The sequence below is a fragment of the Trichechus manatus genome, unplaced genomic scaffold (genome assembly GCF_000243295.1).
Source record: "Trichechus manatus latirostris isolate Lorelei unplaced genomic scaffold, TriManLat1.0 scaffold00002, whole genome shotgun sequence".
Classification (NCBI taxonomy): Eukaryota; Metazoa; Chordata; class Mammalia; order Sirenia; family Trichechidae; genus Trichechus; species Trichechus manatus.
In genome coordinates, this window is record NW_004443938.1 from 35,973,949 (window position 1) to 35,993,530 (window position 19,582).

The following is a 19,582-nucleotide window of genomic DNA, read 5'->3' on the forward strand; positions in this document are numbered from 1 at the left end:
TGAAACAAGTCACCTCTGTGATTGTGATGTGGCCCCACTTGGAAAAGGCGCTGTCCCTTCTTTTCTCCTTTATATGGGAACTGTCCCCCATTCTCTTGGTTTTAGGAGATGACAACAGTGGCTACCCACTCCAAAAATTTCTCTCTTCTTATTTTCCTTTCTTGTCTTCTTGACTACTTGATTATACCCTTGGGTCTCTTTTCTTCTGATTCTTGCTTCACCAGCTTTTATTTCTAAATGCTCTATTTTCATGAATCTTCCCCAACTCTAAACCAAAAACCAACCCAATGCCATCGAGTTGATTCTGACTCATAGCAACCCTATAGGATAGAGTAGAACTGCCCTATAGAGTTTCCAAGACTGTAAATCTTGTCAAAAGCAGACTGCCACATCTTTCTCCCATGAAGCAGCTGCTGGGTTCAAATCACCAACCTTTTGCTTGGCAGCTGAGCACTTTAACCACTGTGCCACCAAGACTCCTTTCCCCAACTCTAGTCTCTGCCACATCAAGAGTAGAGTCTCCTGAAGTGTCTTATTAAAAAAATGTAAAAAGGATGATTCCCCCTTATTGTCTCAACCCTTCCGTCTGAACTTTTACTGGCAACTTGAAATGTTTTGCTTTCTTTAAAAGAAGTACGGGGCTAGAGGAAGCATGTAACTCTTTTTAACATGTTGAGTATGTAGATATGATGAAGGAAAATAAGTGTATTATTCCCATCTTTAATGAATTAAGTCTACTAGCAGGATTGTCATGTGAATTACAGAGGTGTTTTTAATTCCTTAGAGAAATGACATATTTGCAAGGGGGGGTTGTTTGAGGGTGGCGTTAGGATCCAAGATAATGAGTCTTTGGCACAGTCTGCATTCATATACTTGATGGCATGCACTGGTTGGGCTGGATGAGGGCAAACTGATGAGCTGAAACATAGGAAAGTGATTCCAGCAGCACTTGTATGTTAGTCTACGAAAAATCTCAAGTTCCCTAAGTTTTCTTACCCTTCCTTAACGCAGTGTAAACTGTCGAGCTGACTCTGACTCATGGCAACCACATGTGTGTCAGAGTAGAACTGTGCTCCATAGAGTTTTCAATGTAGATCACCGGCCTTTCTTCCAAGTTGCCTCTGGGTGGACTCAAACCTCTTAGAAGCCTAATGCGTTAACCATTTGCATCACCCACATTTTTAAATATGCAACTTGTTGTTAGATGCCATGGAGTCCATTTTGACCTCCTAGCAACCCCATGCGACAGAGTAGAACTGCCCCGTAAGGTTTTCTAGGCTGTAATCTTTATAGGAGCAGATAGCCAGATTTTCTCCTGCAGAGCTGCTAGGTAGGTTGGAACCTCCAACAATTTGGTTAGCAACTGAGTGCTTATGTAACCGTTGCACCACAAGGGCTCCCTCTAACCCTTTCATCCAGAGTTCACTAACACTGCCTGAACAGAGAAACCTGAGCCACCTCCTCTGCTAGGTCCCACCTCACTGGACTCAGAAGGACCAGCCTTGGCATTTGGATGGTGAGTGATTTACTATATAAATATATGACTTTCTTAGCAGACATATATTTATTCACAGTAATATTCCTTTGGGGCCCTCAGGGTCTTCTAAAGATTATGAAATAATCTCTTTTCTTACAATGTAAACAGCTCTTTCAGTTTTTTAGAGGATAAAATTTGCTGCGACCTGCAGCATTTGTCCCTTTTTGGCCATAGATTAAAAGGACCAGAGGCTTAGCCAGAAATGGCACAGTGGGAGTAGTCAGTAGGACGGGAGAGTATGATGAATTTCAGATATCTGCAGCCCAGAGAAAGCAACTGTGATTTTCCCACGCTAGGTAGAGTCCCTACTCCTCTGAACATATTGGGTAACAATTCAAATATTCTTGTTAGAATGGGATCTGTGTGTCCTCATTATACTTTAAGCCAGTAATTATGTAGTTCTGGTTTTCATACCCATTTTAAATTATGGTTCTAGAACCTATTCATCATCTTTATTAAGTGTAAATAACTAACTCTAAAAGAAATTAACTTAAGAATCAATCGTGTATATGTGTATTTGTGATTCATATCTCATGAAAACTGGAAATGTTAGCATAAAATACAGTGCTGCTCCGAGACAAAGAAGCACCAACCTGAAAGAAACCGATAGCAGATTTGATGAAAATCAGAAAACAGGCGTAAGATACTTAATACTAATAATTACCATTTTTGAACATCTAACTGCATAATTTATGGTTCACATTGTTTATATCTAATATTTGCAGCAACTTAGGAAGAGGCATTATGTTCCCATTTTTCACATAGTTAAACTAAGGCTCTGAAAGGTGGGGTGACTGGCCAGGTCGTTTAGTTATTGATTTCTGTCTGACCCCCAAAGCCTGTGTTTTTTCCACTACGCCAGCTCTACTGCTGATCTTGACTATTTCCTTTTGTTTGGCTCCCAAGATTAATCTACGTTTGTTTGAGAATGAAAAGCTAATTCCACAGTATGTAGCAACAGGCAGTGAAGCGTATTTTTAAGGGGGGAGAAAATTAAGTTAAATTGGAAAACATGAAGGAAATGGATGCAAATTTTACAATGACTTTGAATTGAGGGAAAAAAAGCAAAGGAAGGCAATTCTTAAATTATTTTAAAAATTTCTCTGATGTAGCCAAGGTAGGTAGAAAGTAGGTATAGTTTTTCAAGAAGTCGTTTTTTTTTTCTTTTTCTAAAAATTTGTTGCATTCTTGTAAGCTTACCAGATGTAAATATTCATTCATTTTAACATTTCTAATACAATCAAGGAGAGTTTAGTGGACTGCATTTGATTTTATGTAGTTTCTGGAAGTTTTGGCATTATCAGTATTTTTTGTTTTTATTCAAATACAGATACATTATGTCTATTGGAAATATATAAAGTGCTTGCTTTTTAAAACGGAATCCTTTTTTCTACTCATTAAAGAACACTGAAAAAGATTCTAATGAATTGTGAGTTAATTTACTGCTGATCCTTAGGAACATGAAACCTCAAAGCATATTTTCTTTGCTTCACCCAAAACCCATGTCCATGCAAACCTCTACGGTAGTGAGTTCCTGGTTTGGTTGTTTGAGACAGAGAGCACTCTGGGTATAGGGCCGTTACCTGGGGCTCTCTTTGGACGTGGTGCCCGGGCTGAGGGTCCATATTGGAACCGCCAATTCTTTTGATGGCCCTGCCCATTTCACTACTACTGGGCCATGCTCTTAATCAAAGTCACTTCAAAGACCCCAAACAGATTGATTCACATGTGAATGCTACCCAAACTGTCTTCCAAAGGAGGAGGGCTTCTAGTCTTATGTTCCTTTGAACCTACTGTTGCTCATTTACTAGTATTTACTTTGCATGGCCTATGGCTGAACCATGGAAATTGGAAAACAAACTCCCATTCAGCAAGTCATGTCAAAGGTGACTGCAGAGCCAGAGAGCTGACTGTGGGACAGACATTCTTTCTGGTGAGGAGGCCTCTTCTGCAGGGCTGCTGTCTCCACAGTTACATACCTGTCCATAGAAGCCTTTAGTTTATCTTGTCTATGTGGGAAGTCCGAGACGATGCCATCAATCTGGGAGATGAGAGAGATGCCCATTTGACACTCCAACAATGGTTGTAGGGCACACACACAAAAAAAAATTTAGCTGGACCCTGAACAAAGTTCTTTTGAACTGTACTATGGTCACCGAGAAGATCTAGCAGGCACTCTGTATAGAAACATACTTTGTGCTCTGTCAAACACACACTGTAGCAAGCATTTCCATTTGAAAATGTAAAATGGGTACTGTCCAAGGACTCAGTGAAGAGCAGGGCAGAAAATAACTACATTCCTGAGTTTTCTTGGGGAGAACACTCAGATTCCTGCAGAACGATTCAGCTACAGCATGCATCATCACCTAACAGTCATTATGGGGAGCATATTTCCTATTGATTATTCTTACAACAGTGTCAGAAAACGTGTGCAAAAATGTTGTGTTTGAACAATTTATAGTTCTGTAGTTCCAAACCAGAGGTTATTAGTATTATTATTACTCTAGATTGCACAACAAAAAACTTGAAAGCTTTTCAGATATACATTCAAACCTATATTAAAGTCCATTTAAATGTGAGAAACCTAAGAACCCAGATCGAATTATACGTTTTTTTCTTTTCCTGGGGGAAAATGTTTTGTATATGCACTTCTCATGATCTGATGTTGTAAGGTTCCATTGTGAGGCTGCATGTGAAAGCACCTCGAGAAGCATAAAGTGCTTGACACTTTCACCACCATCATCATCACCATTGCCATCTTCATCATTTGCTAATAGAATCCTTTGGAAACCTACCTGAGTGCTGTGTCTGTGATGGAAGCCTATCCCGTTCATGTCACTAGAATTGAAATGAAGACGAAGCTTTTCTTATGGGAACGCCCTTGACTAAGGGATTTGCTGCCAGACTCACAGCGCTCCAGCCAGCTGACCTTTAGGGCAAGGTGCAAAGTCCATCTGTTTACACAGAGTTTTACTCCATGGGGGTTAATTTGAGAAGAAATTTCTCAAGATGTGATAAGGAGGAGATGTGAATATGAATGTTTATTTAGTACTCTTTTTTTCTAACGTGCTTTATAAAGTTTCCAAATACCTTACCAAAATGGACCCATACGTTCATTTAAAACAACACAAAATATTATTTATAAGTCTAATGGAATAAATTATGTTAAATTAATGGATAGATAAAAGTGTTAAACTTCAATAAGCTCAAATACATTATCTCAGGAATAATGCATTGTGTTTTAAACTATTCTGTTTTAATCACCATTCTGATCTCATTACTGCTGAAATAAAAGCAGGTAACGGAGATTAAAAATAGCAAAGTATCCGTTAAGAAGTCCCATGATGAGTCCAATGCCAATAACAGTGATTCATGTGTCTCCCTCTACAGAATGCCTCCCCACCCTTGAGCATTGTTATTGCAGAAGTTACACGGCATCCATAGACTTATATTCAAGAACTCTTGCTAAGACTACAAAATGCTTTACACACATTATCTCATTTATCTTGGTTAGGTCACTATGGGTTGGTGTATGGACATGAGAAAGGGGGAAATGTAGGTATTTTGTCCAAGTAGTTGGGGATACACTATATAAAGAAACTGAATATCCCATTCTCATTTCTTATTGCCTATTCCACACACACACACATACACACACACACACTCCCCCCAGGGTATATTTCTGAGAATTCCTTCATTAAACTATGTGCAAGCAATACTGGATTTGAAAACTTCCCTTGTTACAATTTCATTAGCTAAAAAGCAAGTGGTGGTGCAAACAGTTAATGCACTCGACTACTAATTAAAAGGTTAGAACTGGGGGTTCAAGTCCACCCAGAGAAGAAAGGCCTGGTGATCTACTTCCAAAAAATCAGCTATTGAAAACCATATGGATCACAGTTCCATTCTGCCCCACATGGGGTTGCCGAGGGTTGGAATCGACTCTACAACAACTGGTTTAGTGACCATATACATTTTTACAGCGTAAGCGGGAAAATCTAACCAAAACATAACTTTCCTGTATATTAGCCTAAGTTTTAATCCACCAAAGCCCATTTGCCCAGGAACATGTATATCTGTGTGTAGGAGTGGTAAGGGAGAAGGTATGGATGTGATAAAGCAACTATTAGTATATGGAACTGAGATAAATAACATTCTGTGTCTAAATAATATTACAGATCTTTAAATTTGTCTATTTAAACTCAGGCTTAGTTTTCTATCTGCATTTCTCTCCTCCTTAAGACAAATCTGAGCGCTGAGCCACACTGGATATCCACCGGAAATGGCTTGCTCAGTAATAACTAATAAAAGCATCTGACATTAATGGGGCATCTCCATTGTGGAGGCACAACTCTAAGCACTTGACTCGGATTGCTTCATTTAAATACCTCAAAAGAGCCCTATGAGGTAGGTGCTATTATCATCACCATCTTACCTATGAGAAAACAAAGCCCAAAAAGCTGAAGTGACCTGCTGAGAGGTCATCTAGCCAGCAAACGGGGAGCTGGCACTGAAACTCTCATCTTCTTGACTCCCAGGCTGCATTCGTACCCGCTGGAGGCCCAGAGAATTAGGTGAAGCAGCAACACTCACTGAATTGGGGACTCTCTGCCTGAATTAGTGAGGAGACCAATGTATCAAAGGAACAACTTGGGATATAGCTTGACACAAAATTTGGAATAACCCAGGGAATATCTGCTGGAAACAAGCCAGTTGTGATGTGCAAACATCACTTGTTATTTGCACAATAGTCATTTGTAAACCAACGGAGACTGATAGGCACTTACACGTTTTGCCCTGTGGTGGAACAGGCTAAAGACGCTCTTAGAAATCTGGTACACATTATAAATTTGTTTCCCAAATAGACACCACCCAGAGGACTACTGCCTCACTCAGTGTTCTGGGAAGCTCCAGGTTGGTGGTTTGGATAGTAGTGAAGTCTCAATGTATCTGCCTTTCCAGTCTGGATTCGAGTTCTGAATGTGGCTGTCTCCTACTGCTGATATGCTTGTCTCTAAGGGAATCAAAGGGGTCAAGAGCTCAGCTGCTAACCAAAAGGTTGGCAGTTCGAATCCACCAGCCGCTCCTTGGAAACCCTATGGGGCTGTTCTACTCTGTCCTATAGGGTTGCTATGAGTCAGAACTCACTCGACAGCACCTAACAACAGCAGCAACAAAGGGAATCAAAGACTGGAGACTCCAATTTCTCTCCCTCTCGCCCTTTTGACTTTGCACGTGACAGAATGCAAGTCTACCCTGCCAGCAACAGGTGCTGCGTGGGGAAGAACACCGTTCCAGAGATAACAGGCATGCATATGTCTGGTGGATTTAATTAGACACAGCGCCCATTAACAATTTCTGCAGATGTTCACATTAAATCAGCTGAGCTAATTTTCTCACACTCTTCCGTTCAGCCTATTTTCTCTTTCCCAAGTGTATCTACTCTTTCTTTAGCCTTATGATGCCTACATGCAGGCAAACTTTCTTCTGCTCCTAGATCCAGATATTTGATTCATTGTGGAATGCTGAAGTGATTCGATTTCTAATAGACACTTAGTCCTCATTATAAAATGCATATTGTTCGTGGTTAAGGGCCTTTTCTGGGGGTTAGGAAGATAGTGGCTCTGTCTGACTGGGGGCTCCCGTCTCTGGCATAGAGAATGTGTACACTGGGTTCTCTGAGACACATTGGACCATCAAAAAGAACAATTAGAACAGTGGTTGCGTTTAACCGTAATTGTCTTGCATAAGTACTTTGCTAAGTCAAGTTCTTGGCCCTGGAATGCCAGTGGTTTTTCTAAGAAATGCAACTTATTCCACAAAGGTGTCTTCGAATATGTCTTTTGTTGTTGTTACCGTTAGCTGCCATGGAAATGGCTCCCAACTCATGGCAACCCCATACACAAAGGAAGGAAATGCTGCCTTGGTCTAGGTCATTCCAATGATCGATTAAGGATGGGACTGTTGTAACCCATAGAATTTCATTGGCTGATTTTTGGAAGTAGCTCATCAGGCCTTTCTTCCTTGTTCCTCTTAGTCTCAGCGGGATCCTGTTCAGCATCGTAACAACACACAAGCCATTACTAAAGAGTGATGGCTGTGCATAAGGTACATTGGCCAGGATTCAAACCTGGGTCTCTCACGTGGAAGGTGAGAATACTACCACAGAACCACCACTGCCCCCATAGAGTGTGTCTACATAGCTGAATATGCTGGATTGAAAACACTGTGGAGAGAAGACTTGAAGGAGGAATGAAGAGACGAGCACTTGTCTCATTCTCATCCCTATGTGGGTAACCTCGGCAAGTCACTACACTCCTCTCTGACTTAGTGTCTTTCTTTATAAAGTGAGGGGGTAGTAGGCGGTTTTGTTTTTAAGGTTTTTTCTAACTCAAAAGTTTTAGGTTGTTTTTTGTAACTAAATTACATTTTGTTGTGCGAACGATTAAGTGCTCGATTACTAGCCAAACCCCTCCAGAGGTCCTTGGAAAGAAAGGCTTAGTGAAATGCTTCCGAAAGGTCACAGCCTTGAAAATCCTGTGCAGCATAGTTCAACTTTGACACGTGCTGATGGCAACTAATAGCAACAACAACTCTCTGCCCTGCAAGTGTGGCGCAGAGGCTATGGAGTAGCATTAGAATAACAGATAGTCATTGAACTTTACATACTGTGATTCTTCTGACCCTCACAACAGCCCTACCAAATAGATATGATTATTATTTCCATTTTATGAAATTCACTCCCACAGGAAGATTTAAAAATAATAAACCCTGGTGGCATAGTGGTTAGGAGTTCAGCTGCTAACCAGAAGGTCAGCAGTTCGAATCCACCAGGCACTCCTTGGAAATCGTATGGGACAGTTCTACTCTGTCCTATAGGGACGCTATGAGTCGGAATCGACTCAGTGGCAACGGGTTTGGCTTTTGGTTTATCTCTAAAATAAAAAGAGATCTATAACAGATCACTATTGACGCAAGCTCAGAGAGAAGTTCTAAAATATAGCATATGCAATGTGCTCCCTTTGCTTTCCTTTCCTTTCTGTCTCCCCGAGCCTCAACTATGTCCCTAAAATGGGTATATCTTACTTCTTCAAAGCAGAGGGCTGGAGCAGACGAGCGCTTCAGGTTGTTTCCCGTGCTCACTGGTCCCTTCTAATTGGCTGTGCAGAAGTTGGTTATTAGGAAATCTAAGAAAAGTTCTCATTAAGATGGAGTTTTCATAGACCATCTAGAAATTAGACTATAGGGGCACAGAAAATGTCTGACCCCGAGTGCCAAACTAGCATTTTGGGAAGTCTTAGAACCTCCTCTGATGATCGAGGTGAGGCTGGAGAGGATGAGGGAAGACTTGGTAAAGATGCAGTCCCAACAAGTAACTTACACAGATTTGAAGCAAATGTAAGGATTTGATACGCATAGTCTCCAAGTTAAATATCATGTAGACATATGTTTTAGTTTATTCCTTCATTTTGCTTGCTTGTTTATACGCTAGCTTGTCACTTTCATGTTACTATTATTTTCAAGATGGTATAATGTCTCAAATTAAAGGTCACTCCTAAACCCACCTGACACATCCGTTTGCTGTTAAATTACCTAACATCACACGGGACCACCAGACTTCACATTTCAAGCCGAGGGCTGGCATTGGCGGATGGTGTTGACAGATGTAACACACTGACAGGACAAATGTGTTTTTATTTTGCATGAATAAATATGAACATTGCAGTGGGCCTAGTAAATGGATTCCCAAAGTCCCGTGAAAATCATCAGAATTAAAAGAGCAAAAAGTATTTTAAATGAGCCAGATCTAGATAGGTAGGTGAGCACTATCAGCTCAATATTATTTGTGCAGTTCAAGAGATCAAATGGGAAATTCCATGTCACGTGTCAGGATGTGAAAAATGGGGTTAGATGAGACTCTCCCTGTACCCCCAAAATCCCTGCCATATGCAAAACATGGCTAGTTAAGAGATTTATGAGGAAATTTCATCTTCCTTTCATACATGTTAACCATGCTGAGGACAGGATGTTGTTGTTGTTGTTAGGTACCATCAGGCTGGTTCCAACTCATAGCGACCCTATGTATAACACAGCCCAGTCCTGTGCCATTCTCACAATCGTTGCTATGTTTGAGCCTATGGTTGCAGCCACTGTGTCAATCCATCTCATTGAGGGTCTTTCTCTTTTTCACTGACCCTCTATTTTACCGAGCATGATGTCCTTCTCCAGGGACTAATCCCTCCTGATAACATGTACAAAGTACGTGAGACAAAGTCTCACCATCTTTGCTTCTAAGAAGCTTTCTGCCAGCTTTCCAAGACAGGTTGGTTCATTCTTATGGCGGTCCATGGTATAGTCAATATAGGATGGACGAGCAGAATAATGATTTATGTCAACATTTGTTTCTTTTGCTATTTGATTTTCAAAATTTGATCCTTTTCAAGGTTTCAGAACTAGAATTGAAATAAGCCTTGGCAACAACAACAACAAAAAAAGTGGGGGTTCCTTTCATCCTGGAAACCTTCCTTTTTGAGGTAGAATTGGTAATGGGTTCCCACAGACCTGCCAAAGAATAAGAAAGCCAAGCCCACCGCCACCCTCTAAAGAAACACATTTGTTCTCATAGAAAGGGAAACACTTCATTTTCTGCCTTTTATAAATAAGCCTTATATAAGGGCAGAGTTATCTGTACACCACGTAGTAGGGTGACTACTACCATTTTTAGTAACCATATATGTTAACTCATTTCTGAAAATAAGTTTTTAAGCATAATATGATATTAAAAACTTCCAACTGTATGTGCCCAGTTGCAATGTTATCCATCTTTAGAGGTAACATGCTCCACACAAACACATTGTACAATAACATAAACGTCACCATCTAAGTACAAAACTGTTTTCTAAAAAAAAAAAACCTGTTTTCTCCTCTAACCATTTCACATGGAAATTTGCTTTAAATGTGCCTTTTATATTTCTACCTTCTTAAACAGAGGATACTGAGCATAGCTATATTATTTACACTTTTCTTGATAACTTGGAGTTGTCCCTAGAAGCAAGTGTATTTTTTTTTTTTTAATGCCAGATTATAATTCTGTCCTGCCATTTCCCTTTCTTTGGAGCAGAATGTCAGTTGTCACATTGCCTGTCCTTTTAACAGCTCTCCTCACCCTTCAGTTTCTCTTCTTCGATGTTGCTTATGACCAGGAAAATATATCCAAACTAAGAAATGAAAAAGCTCAAGTGAGTTCCCGAAAAACTCAAGTGCCTAACTCTAGGGCAAGGGATTTGTGACAAATAGTTGAGGATCATTGGATACTTGTACTTACTTTGATTCTGTCGTGGAGCACAAGGCTTCCTTAAATCCGGCCGTAGAAGAGTGGAGTGTTACTATAATAGGGTGCACATCTGTTAAAGATCATAACTCAGTATATGCCAAATGGTTGAAAAATAAAAATCTGTAATAAGAATGTACAGTAACTATGATCCAGTGACCTCTTTTATGGATGCAAAAAGAAAGCCTTTGAAAGGCATCCTCTCTTTCTCTCCAACTCCTGCAGTCAGATTCCATAATTCCCAGCAAAGACTTGCTAGAGAGCAGGCCAGTTGTTTCCAGGCTTGCCAATGATTTGACAGTCTCTGCCCCAACCTCCTCTCCTCAGTCATTTTTGTTTTCTTGCTCCACAGTATCACTCTACAAAGCAAGCCACAAAATGGTGCTGGGAAAGCTTTTGGCAAAGAATGCCCCTCTTCTGTGGGATACCCAGAGGTGTCCCAGAATGAGACCACAGGCGTCCTTAGGATGCTGACCCGACCCTGGGAACTCAAGAGGTTGACACAGGGGTCGAGAACCAATGTCCCCTGGTTGCCTGCAGTGCTCTTCTATGACCCCATCCCACTGAGCAGCTGTCAGCATCACAGCAGAAAAACGTTTTCACTAAAAATCCTGCCTTATTGTGAGAGGTTGCACTGGTATGAAAGGACATTTTCAGAAAAAGATCCATTAGGGGATCTGCTTGGGAAATTATGGAGCTGCTCTATTTGTCTGCTACAAGTTATTCTTCATTAAATTTATTTTTTTTACCTTTCTATAGACTGAGATCAAAAGATAATAAATTACCTTCCCTTTCTGTCCTAGACAAGAGACATAACAGGTGATTCATCTCCCTCTCCTTCTACCTCCTATAAAATACAGAAGGTATCGTCAAACTTATCTCAGAAGAGTTAGTGTTCACCTCTACACTACAAAAGAAGAACTGCTTCCTCTTTGCATTTGTGCCAGACATCAAGCCTTAGGCCTTGTTACCCCAAAGAGTGACATACATTAGGAAAAAAAAAGATACCTTGGATGTCCTTTTGGTGGTTTCTTTTCCATGCTAGGAGGTCCCTTTCTCTGTCTCCTTTCTATTTTTGGTTTATCAAGTGTTGCACGTGTGGACATCATCAGAATATGTAATTCTAGTCTTCCCTGGTATCATCTTATGCAGGGTTCTCTAGAAAAACAGAATCAGTGATATATTTCAGAAGTCAGAAAGAGAATGAGTTTTTCCAAATTATCTATTTATAGTCTGAAGGCAGACCAAACCCCAAGGAACTCCCCTTTTAACTGATTGATTGATTACATTACATTAGATTACATTATGGAGGGTGATTCCACCATTGGGCTGGATTACATTATGGAGCCCTGGTGGCACAGTGGTTAAGAGGTTGGCTGCTAACGAAAGGGTCATCAGTTCAAATTCATCAGCCACTCCTTGGAAACTCTATGGGGCAGTTCTACTCGGTCCTATAGGGTCACCATGAGTTGGAATTGACTTGATGGCAATGGGTTCGAGTTTTTTAGATTACATTATGGGACAGTAACTAGTCTAGCATTTGGAAAAACCACTGGAAACCATAGACTAGCCAAGTTGACACATAAAATTAACCATCACACCTGGCAAATCAGAAGAGAAAGGCCATGTGCCGCAGAGGGTGTGGAGCAGTCCCTTGATATCTGCTTGGTTCCGATTGTAATCCCAAGTTGTCAGACCAGTTACACATCACCTCTGCAGTTCCATCCCACAGACAGTGCCTAAGGATTTAAGCATGGACCTACTCCTCTGTTAAAAACCCAAAGTAGGTCTCAGGAAACAGAGATTCCTTCTTGTAGGTTGCAGGGAGCTCCAACCTACTATCCAAGGTGTTGGGTGTGGGGCTCCCTCAGGAAAGACTAATTATGAAAAGCACAGGTTATGGGTCTAAGCCCTGAGCTGCCTCAGTTCTATCTCAGATCATCCACCTCAGACTTTTCTAGGGAGGAGACTGCCCAGCCTCCCAGATTTTGAGGGTTCCACAGAGATGAGAGGATGCTGCATATGACTTTCACAACCCAAATACCCCTATACCCTGATGGGTCCTGCTACCCCAAACCCTATTTCATTCACTCAACTAAACTCAACCACATTTTTGGTGTCTATTCTCTGCTTTGTTTGTTCAGTGGGAAGAACTCTTCTGCCCTTGCCCTTATGGTTGGGCATTGTAGGAGGTTTGAGGATCTCAGGAAATCTGAGGAATTCAACTTGAAGTAAAAATCAGCAACAAAGGCAATAAAATAAGAATCCAATTCCCTTTTTATTTAAGCTTAAATAAAATATATTGAAATAAGTACCTTTGATTGGTAATAAGGAAGTTTAAAAAAGGAAAATATTTCTATAGACCCTTAAATAAGTTTCTTTGCACTCTCGTGATTCCTGTAGCTTTGGATGTACCCTTTCGACTTTTCGATTCGCTCTATCACACACATTTTATACACATTATTACCAGATCTGACACTTCAATAAAGTGTAAATGTTTTAGTATTTTTCTTCGGCAATTTAGAGGAATAATATTTTGAGGTCATATTATATTAATCTACATAGAGATGTTTCAAAAATATTTGATGTACCCACCACTGTACATTAGTATATATTTCCTATAGGGAAGACTACTAACTGAGCATAAACGCACTTAACTATCATCTCAACTCAACAAAATCAACAGCTAGTTAAAATTGTCTTTTAAAATAGACTTCAGAATACAACCATCCCCACAGTTACTTAATTCTAAATCTTCACACATTTGAGTGGTTGGGTCAAGACTGAGTTTTCTGAGCTTCTTTTGGAGTAGACAGCCTAAGGTCATAAACAATTTCCTGCACACAAAATCAGGTTAGTAAGGTCTTACCAAACATAGCATCTAAGTAAGAGCAATGAAAGAAATTCTGTGCACATTCCTCCTCCCCCCTCTATCACCATGATTTTCTTATTAATTGATTAAGAATTTTCTCTGTAATTATCTACAAGAAACCTGGGTTAAAGTGCTAAAGAGAAGATCTAGTTTCAACAAGGACATGCTGTTGCTGTTGTTGGGTGCCTAGAGTTATAAATTATTACAGATTTAAAGATTATTTTTTGGTCATGTTACAACTCAGAGATGAGGGTATATGATGATGCAACTTTACCATAAACAAATTTCATGTGAATTTTAGAAATGTTTAACTTGTGGTATCTGTAAGGATAGTCCCGAAAATAATTATGCAGTTCTTAAGTAGCATAAAGAACATTTACTGGTACATGAAAGACTCCCAGACTTTATGCATTGGGGCATAAATACACTTCTTAGTGAAATACCTAAGTTAACCTAGGCGTCTCAGTCATAGTCCTGACCTTAAGAGATACTAGAATATATGGACACTGGAAGCACGTTATAGCCCTATTGTCTTCACAAACTCTTTGTATTTTTGAAGAGATGAAAATAAGAGTAGGTGGCAGGGGGAGAATTAAATAAAATAGTAAAATATGAGGGGAGCTTTCAAAAATAGTAGATCTTTTTTATTCTCTTTCTTTTCTCCGCATCTTGAATGGTGTCAAGGCACAAAGGCTCGGCAGGCTTCCCTCAGGAGACACACAGCCAGGGATGCCCCTGCGCTGGGGCCTTTACTGCTGGGAGGGCTCCAGACTTTCTCTACCCACCTCCTACTTCCTCCTTAGGCCCCCTCCCCCAGTTTCATTCCCAAACGTAGTGTGCTCTCAAGTGTGACCCCAACCTATTCTGCTTCAGAGCTGGACAAGCGTGTTAAGTGGCCAGCTTCAGTTAAAACTGAGAGCGGCTCATCCTAAACCAAAAGCAGCTCCGTAAAATAGACAAGTGCATCTTCAAATGTAAGTATAAATGTACAGTATTATGTGATCACATAGTACTGTAAATGCAAAACATACAATTATAAGTGATCAAAATGAAAATAACAGATAGCAAAGGGCTTAACAGGGTGGCTCAAACTGTTTGCACTTGACTGCTAACCTAAAAGTTAATGGTTCAAATCCACCCAGCAGTGCCATGGAAGAAAGGTCCAGCCGTCTGCTTCCATAAAGATTATAGCCAAGAAAACCTTACTCTGTAACACACGGGGTCGCCAAGAGTCGGAATTGACTCAAAGGCAGCTGGTTTGCTTGTTTATTTATTTTTGGTTGTTGTTAAGTTTACAGTACTTTACAAATGTGAGGGATTGTTTTCAAGTGGAATACACTCACTTCGTTGATCTACATAACTCGCTGAAGCTGCTGACCCTATCTAACTAGAAGAGTTTCAGAGTTAAGGTGAAACCGCCCCTATTTAATAGAAAGGTAATTTACCAGAATATGAAAGGCAAGAAACTGGTCATGAACACTGAGAATACTGTACTTGGATTACATTCTGCCTTCCAACCCTGCGTTGATGCAAAAAGACTAAGTGTCTTATTCCTATGCATTACTAAGCATGGGAGCATTTTTTGCAGCTTATTAAGAACAGGGAGGAGTTTGTTATGATTCCAGTTCCCACTCAGAACTTGCAGATACACAGTTTAAGTTCAGCCTGGAACCCAGGATGTGTAGCACATCATTAGCGATTAAGAAAGCCAACAGTTTACAATGGCATTTATAAAACAGTGCGCTGGGTGACGGTATCATGTCTATTGTTAATTCATGACCAGAACTGTCCAAGGAACTTGGCTTTTGGCCTCTTGCCTGACAGCAAAATAACCTTTAGTTAACACAACACTATTTGCCCATTCTCTTCCCTGTTGTTTACTTGTATTAAAAGAGAAGACTTTATTCAAGTTTGAATTATTTAATGAGGATGGTCTTTATGTCCCTACTGCACAGCACCTCACCTCCAGAGCTTAACTAGCAAAGGGCCTCCTTCTGAAGTTGGCGCTAACAATGCCACCTTGTGGGCAACTAACCCCCTCTTCTGAAAATACCAGCAATTTACAGCAACTGTCCATCAGCCTTCCCGGGCCTGGGAAACGTGTTCCTCGGCCTGGCAAGGTTATTCCTTGCTGCCCACACTCCAGTCAAAACGCACTGTCCCTGCATCGCCCGTCTGTTGGCCTTTGAAAGGTTACACACAGCTCGGAGCTCTGCACAGGCCCTTGTTCACTTCGAGTTGTGCAATGCAGTGTCGCCCCTGCTCTGCCCGCTTCTGCCCGGAGAGGCACAAATCGCTTCCAGGAGGCCTCGCGTATGATTAGCGTGAGCCAATGAGAAGGCTCCGAAAAGGCAGTGGTTGCCAAAAGAGCAGATGTGTCTGAAGTCTGCGTCAGTTCATCTGGTGACCTCCTCAAATCAGTGAAAGATTTATATTGCTAATTATATACTTTTTTTTTTTCTGATTTATTCATCCTCTTCATTAAAAAAAAAAAAAAACGGAGACAGGTTTCCAATTTAAAACCCAATGTTACTTTAAGAAGGGTGTCATCATTTTTAGGGTTTTTTTACAAACCACTGTTGAGATTTTCTCGAGTTAGGCTGGCAAAACACGGACACACACACACACAGAGTTACACCAAATTACAAAGCTCAGTGCAATAAAAAAACAAATGCACTTTGGTTGGAATTTGGTACTCATTATGATTTAAAATTTATGAAAATAAGCTAGAGTTGACTGGGAATTTATGTGTTTATCAGATAATTGCTATCGAGACAAGAGATTACGGAAGAAATTGAATGAGTAGCTAGGCCATACTGCAGTGGCTAATTGTTGGAATTATTTGATTTTTATAGTTGGATTTTGTTTGGACCATGGGGATTTTCTTCTGTGACTTAAAACACACACACAACAAACCCACAAAGCTTTTGGAAATGGGCAGGCGGCTCTCCATTTTCTCTCCTGATTCACTGGTTTACCTTTGGGACTGCTTTACAAGGGTTCAAGATTTCTGTAGCTGCTTCCACCAACCCCATCAAAGAGAAAATAATTTCTTGTCAATTCGCCTTGAAAAATGAAAACACGGGTTTCCTGTGTCTCTCAGACAAGTTTAGCCACAGAAATACATGCCAAAAAAAAGGAAAAGTGCAACTCCCTCTTAGCCAGCGAATTTGCTCTTGCATTCAGAAATTTAAAAGGGGTCTTAAGTCTACCTTCCATGGTCACTGCAGGCTCCATGTCTGGAGGTAGTTGGCGGTGGGCATTCAAAGGAGGTCCACGCTGAATCAGAAATATTTGAAGTATTATGACAAAGGTTTTCTTGCCATATCATCCTGAGAATAAAATCCGAGTTGTCTCATTTGAATGCTTTTTGATTTTAACCAGGAGCAAATGAACGGAATGGAATAGGTTATTTTTGATGTTAGCCCTTAAGTTACTCTGACATTACTACCATTTGATCAGAAATTCTATATCGTCTTAATGTGATAATGTCGGTTATAGATCTTTCTGGGTAGAGGAAATAAATTCATGTGCTAATAGCAAGAATTTCTCTTGCAATGTCATAGGCAATGCAGATATATAATGTGGATCCTGAGGCAGACCTAGATACAAAGATCCTGACCCAGAATGCCCACAGGGAGACAGCTCTAAGCCAGTTGTCTCCCCAATTCAGGAAAATTTGTTGTCAGGGACTTGATTGTGTATGAAAGGAATGTTGTTTTGTTTCAGAACCAAAGATTTCCGACAAGATAGAGCATGAGCTTTCTGAAAGGAGAGAGCTTTTTGTTTTTTTCTCACAAACATGCTCAGACATCGCTTTCCTTTCAGCTAATTAAGCTGTTTTAAAGCAAACTGGTCAAACAGTGACATCTTAGTGGGGAGCCTTGGAGTCAATTGCATGATATAGAAGGCAGGACACTTAAAGGGTGACTTCTGCTATTGTTTTCACTAGCTGAATATTTTCTACTTGGTCAATGCTGCCTGAGTGACCCCACACAATTGGGAGAATTCTAAGGCACTGACCTCATGAGATGCCATTGAGAAGGCAACCACAGAATAAGATTTCATGGTCAGAAGTCAAACTTACTCTCTCCTACCAAGTCCTGATGCTTACAATATTTTATATGTATGTTTTCTTCCTGTCATTAGCATACTGCTCAAACAGCTAAATAAAAAGAGAATTTAGCAATCGGGAATTTTGTAAATAATCACTCCTGTGTTGCTGTAAAAACCACAGGCTTTTTCACAAAAGATGTGGTTGAGAAAAAAAAAAATCCACTTGTTTTTTTTATTGATTAATGATGGTTCATTTAAGAGAAAGCAGTCGAATATCTAGAACAAATTTCTCTTAGCTAAATACACACTAAGAATGATAGACTATCTCTCCTGGCAAATATTTTCTAAACAATGTATGACACTCATGGTCTTTCTAAAGTGATGGATGTAAAAATTTCGCACTTTGACATCTGTCAAGAAGGCATACACTTTTCCATGTTGGAACAAGAGAAAAAAAAACCTAAATTTTCTACAAATAGTTGCAAAATTGTTGAAAATGCTCATGTTTGTATTTCGCGTGTTTAAATCTCAGCACATTAAATCAGTCAGTAGGCTGAAAATGAGTCTTTGAAGCCCTGATGATGTTAAACAAGTTTTGTTGGTGGTGGTTTTTGTTTGTTTTTATTAACGAAAAATAGTTCAACATTTCTTGCCAAGCAGCATGATGTTTTTACTAAACAGTATGATTCCGGGGCTAATTACAATGAAAATTCTGCATTAAGGTAAATGTCTTCTTATACAGATCATATGCCACCGCTCCTCCATTTCTGCCACCTCAGATAGGAAACCTATGACAAAAGGAATTGAAGAAAATAGCTAAAAACAGAAGAACTACTGATTAAGTGGTTACTTTTCAACTCTTTTTTCACAACAGATGTCACACTTAACTCAATATTTATTTATAGGAGATCGGTCGGGAAAGGTGTGCGTTAGAATTGCATCCTTTCAGCATACCTATTCAATCTGTATGCTGAGCAAATAATCTAACAAGCTGGACTATATGAATAAGAATGGGGCATCAGGATTGGAGGAAGACTTATTAACAACCTACAGTATGCAGATGACACAACCTTGCTTGCTGAAAGTGAAGAGAACTGGAAGCGTTTACTGATGAAGATCAAAGACTACAGCCTTCAGCATGACTTACGCCTCAATATAAGGAAAACAAAAATCCTCACAACTGGATCAATAAGCAACATCATGCTAAATGAGAAAAGATTGAAGTTGTCAAGGATTTCATTTTACTTGGATCCACAATCAACACCCAGGGAAGCAGAAGTCAGGAAATCAAAAGACGCATTGCATTGGTCAAATCTGCTGCAAAAGACCTCTTTAAAGTGTTGAAAAGCAAAGATGTCACCTTGAAGACTAAGGTGCGCCTGACCCAAGTCATGGTATTTTCAATTGCATCATATGCACGTGAAAGCTGGACAATGAATAAGGAAGACCGAAGAAGAATCGACTCCTTTGAATTGTGGTATTGGTGAAGAATATTGAATATACCATGGACTGTCAAGAACGAACAAATCTGTCTTGGAAGAAGTACAACCAGAAGGAAGGTTGTACTTAGAACGACCTTAGAAGGAAGGATGATGAGACTAAGTCTTACATACTTTGGACATGTTGTCAGGAGGGATAGGTCCCTGGAGAAGGACATCATGCTTGGTAAAGTACAGGGTCAGCGCAAAAGAGAAAGACCCTCAACGAGACGGATTGCCACGGTGGCTGCAACAATGAGCTCAAGCATAACAACGATCGTGAGCCTGGCGCAGGACTGGCCAGTGTT

At 40.2% G+C, this 19,582-nt stretch overlaps 1 long non-coding RNA gene across 3 annotated transcripts in view; it reads right to left on the reverse strand.

Moving 5' to 3' along the window:
- Positions 1-1,592: 1,592 nt before the first annotated feature.
- Positions 1,593-19,582, reverse strand: part of LOC111820229 (uncharacterized) — a 29,953-nt gene continuing 11,963 nt past the window's right edge. Inside the window, exons 2-5 of one of the 3 annotated variants that reach the window (XR_002823775.1) lie at positions 11,877-12,026; positions 10,863-10,991; positions 3,517-3,578; positions 1,593-2,130 (exon numbers count right to left, since the gene is read on the reverse strand). This is a non-coding gene — a long non-coding RNA (uncharacterized LOC111820229). Of the gene's footprint in view, positions 2,131-3,291; positions 3,579-10,862; positions 10,992-11,876; positions 12,027-19,582 lie in introns of those variants that run through there. The other 2 variants (XR_002823776.1, XR_002823774.1) reach the window with 2 other exon arrangements.